Source organism: Orycteropus afer, unplaced genomic scaffold (assembly GCF_000298275.1).
Source record: "Orycteropus afer afer isolate SDZICR_OR568_19922 unplaced genomic scaffold, OryAfe1.0 scaffold00001, whole genome shotgun sequence".
NCBI classification, from domain to species: domain Eukaryota; kingdom Metazoa; phylum Chordata; class Mammalia; order Tubulidentata; family Orycteropodidae; genus Orycteropus; species Orycteropus afer.
Genome location: NW_006921588.1, coordinates 13106295 through 13110629, shown reverse-complemented (window position 1 = coordinate 13110629; position 4335 = coordinate 13106295).

The window sequence follows — 4335 nt, the reverse complement described above, 5'->3', positions numbered from 1 at the left end:
GAGAGTTATCTCTAGAATTTATAGAAAACTCCAACACCTCAACAACAAAAAGACAAAGAATTCAATTAAAAAATGGGCAGAAGACATCAGTAGACACTTCACCAAAGAGGATATTCAGGCAGCCAACAAACATATGAAGAAATGTTCACAATCATTAGCCATTAGAGAGATGCAAATCAAAACAACAATGAGATAACATCTTGTCCCAGCACTAATAGCAAAGTTCAACAAGACAGAAAATAACAAATGCTGGTGATGATGCAGAGTGATTTGGACACTCATACACTACTGGTGGGACTGTCAAATGATACAACCACTGTGAAAAACAGTTTGGCAATTCCTTAAAAAGCTGGAATTAGAAAGACCATTTGACCCATGCATCCCATTACTAGGTATATATTCTAAAGAAGTGAGAGCCATAACAAAAGCGGACATATGTACAGCCATGTTCATTGCAGGACTATTTACAATAGCCAAAAGATGGAAACAACCTAAGTGTCCATCAGCTAAGGAATGGATAACCAAACTGTTGTACATACACACAATGGAATATTATGCAACCCTAAAGAATAACACAGACTCTGAAAAACACCACATGATGTGGATGAACTTGGAGGACATTCTGCTGAGTGAAATAAGCCAATCACACAAGGACAAATATTGTATTAGTTCGTTATTTTTAAAAGTCAAGAAAAGTTTTATATATGGAAGGAAATTTTCTTTGTTTGTTACCTTGGGTGTGGGGAGGTAAAGAACGCTGTTAGATAGGTAGAGACAAGTATTGATTTGGGTGAAGAGAAAGGCAATGTACCAAATGTGAGTAATCAACATGGTGGCATTGAAGAAGAGGAAGAGAGAGAGAAGTACAGGGAGGTACAGACAACAAAGATGAACCCTTTTGCACATACAGTACTGCACTGTCAGTGAAGACAAACATGGATATACAGGTGGATAGATGGGTATTAGGTATGTCTATGCAGGGAGGAGTTTGCTCAAGACCATGTATAGGGTTTACAGACAATGCCTCTGCAAGGACATTTATATGTTGTGTAAGAATTCCCAGGCATATAGTAGAGCTGACAAGGGACAAGGTTGTAGTCACTTCTTGGCCACAGACAGCTACCGAAAGACAGTGAGTAGTTGGACCTGTGGCCTCAGGACCATAGTCACAGGGGATATCAAACTCAAGTGGCATAACATACTACACAAAATATTGTTCCACATCCTACTTTGGCAAGTAGCAACTGGGGTCTTAAAAGCTTACAAGTGGCCATCCAGATGCAACAATGACTCTCTCCTTGTACAGAGCAAAGAATGAAGAAAACCAAAGATTTATGGAAAAAATTAGTCCAACTGATTGGTACATCATGGGATCCTCAGCCTATACGAGTATGAGACCAGAAGAACTAGCCGGTGCCCAACTACCACTGTCAACCACTCTATATAGGAGATCCTGGATAGACTAAGAGAACAATGCAGAATAAAACTCAAAATCAATAATAATAATAAAAAAAGGGATCAGTTTTGCTGGTCTGATGGAGCCTGATGGAAGTGCTGAGACTATGGCTCCTAGCTGCCCTTCAGGTCTGGAATTGAACCCCCTCCTGTGTCTTCCAGCCATACAAAAGATATGCATATGAGGTAAACATTTGGATTAGGTAGATACACTTGTTGGAGAGAACAATTATGGGAGAATAGAACGGCTGTGTATGTGCAAGGAGACAGCTCAGGGGACAGGAGTGCATGGAGGGATAGACACAGGGAAGAGGTAACTATGAGGAGGAAGTGGGAGGGGAGCTGCTGCATTGTGGTAAATTATAGTCAGTGTCATGAGACAAAGTGTATGTGAAGTGCTCTATGGAAAGTGAATTTGGTCTGTAAACTTTCACCCAAATCGAATTAAAAAAAAAAGAAAAATCAGGCCAAGCAATCTATCTGTGAAGGAAATGTGAACCCAATAGCAAGATCTCTGAGAAGTATATCATAAGAACTAAAGAAAATCTCAACAATAAATTGAGGGTGGGGAAAGGGAAAAGAAAAAGGAAACATCTCCTCCACAAACATAAAGGAAGTACTATCCACTGTGAGAAATGTGCTTCACAAATTAGGGGCAGTAATATATTTCTCTTCCTTTGTGGATTTATAATGTGTTATTTCTGGGAATTATTGCTTTAGAGGATAAGTGTGTGTGTGTGTGTGTGTACATGTTTGATATAATAATCATGTGCTGGATATTTGGAAAAATAAAGAGGCACATCTATCATTAACATAGATGTCAAAATGTTGAAGGAAGGATGAGACTAGTAGAACCCATGACCATCCTTGAATAGCTCCACTGGACTTGGACTCCCATAGAAAACCACAGAATCATCAATCCTGTGGGTTTGTTATTGTAAAGTGACCTACTCATTTTGGAAAAAAAAAAAAAAAAAAATTGTTCTAGGATGGAAGTAGGTAGTGAGTCATCCAACTGATCAAGCAAAATTTACTGAGGACCTGTTATGTTAAAACAACTCCCAAACTGATGGAGATTACTACGCCCACAAGGTTACATCTCACTCTGAAAGAGATCTCTTATGGTATGCTATAAAAAGAAAGTAGAAAAAAGGAATATAGAGAAGGATATGTTCACAGTGAGGGCATGTGCTATCTTGTGCAGAATAGACAAAGAAGGTCTCTCACATAAGGCGATCAGTGAGCACCAACAGTATTCAAATATATAACTGTCTCCACCAGCTGCTTTGCAGATGAGGCAGTCTACTTTGTAAAGATTCGTAGTCTTGGAAACCCAGTGGGAGCCCTATGAGTTGAAATCAATGTTATGGCAGTGAGTTTGGTTTCCCTGGTTGGAATGGCCAGTTGCTATATGAATAGATGCATGATCAGTAACATAGATGGCTGCCAGCAGGTTTTCCTGGTAATATATCACTGAATTTCATGTCATAGGAATAACTTAATGTATAGGAGTGAGCCCTGTGAATATTTGAGGGCAGGAGTCAAACAGGCATGGAAGACAGTGAGATTATAAACCCTGAAGTTGGTGCATGCTTGATATATATGAGGATCAGTACTAAGACAAGCTTGGCTAAACCTTAGTGACAATGGGGTGAAAGTGAAAGAAGAGGCCAAAAAAAAAAAAAAAAAAAAAACTGCTCTGGAATTGTGGGGGCATGGCAGAGGAAGACATGAGTAAAAGTAAGGAGACTACTTAGAAAGTTATTAGGTATCATCTAGGTGAGACATAATGGCAATGTGTATGGGGATATTAGCAGTCAAATCATTGAGAAGTAGTGGTCAACTTTAAGTTATATTTTGAGGGTTGGATATACCAAGGAAAAACATGTGGTAAAACTGTGGTCTTCTATAGCTTGAAAGGCAAACTATGTGCCTTGAGAGACTGTAGTTCTGGGGAAAGTGATGGAAAGACTCAGACTGTTAGTGTGTGTTGACAAGTTTGCAAGAGAGGGGATAGTGAAAATTCATATATGGGACCTGTAAATGTTAGTTTTTGGAAAAATAATGCTATTTAACAAGCACTCTGGAAAGCTCAATTACATACCACAAAAGCTATTGATTAATTGCACCTCTGTAGGTCAGCTGCTCCTCGGAAGGAAGATGGGGCAATCTACTTCCATTGTGATACTGCCTCGGAAACCCAAGGAGGGGTCACTATGAGTCAGATGTGACTCGACGGTACATAACAACAACAAAAGGTCAGCTGAGTGGGCTCTTTCAAGTATTTACAGTAAGCTGGTGGTCAGTAAAGGAGCTCTGGTTGTGTAGTGCATAAAGCATTTGACTGCTAACTAGAAGGTTGACAGTTCAAACCCACCAGCCACTCTATGGACGAAAGATGGAGGAATCTACTTCTGTAAAGATTTACCACCTTGGAAACCCAATGTGGGTCACTATGAGTTGGAATTGATTTGATGGCAATGGGTTTGGTTTGGTTTTGGTGGTCAGCAGGGAAATTCTTGATCTAAGATGGGCTGCTTAGCTCTGCATGGTCTCTTATCTTTCACAGCCTATGCTGGGTTTAGTCATATGACACTGACAGAGTTCCAAGAGAGAAAGAAGAAATGTACAAGAATTTTTCAAGCTTCTGTATGTGTTGTTTGATAAATTTCATTAGCCAAAACAAGTCACAAGAATGAGCCTACAGTCAAAGGTGAAAGAGACTAGAAAGTGAAAAATCAGAGAATGTGGATACAGAAAGGCCACTAATTTGTTGTTGCTGTTATGTGCCGTCGAGTCGGCCCCGACTCATAGCGACCCCTCCTTGGGTTTCCGAGGCAGTATCACTACGGAAGTAGGATTGCCCAACCTTCCTTCCGA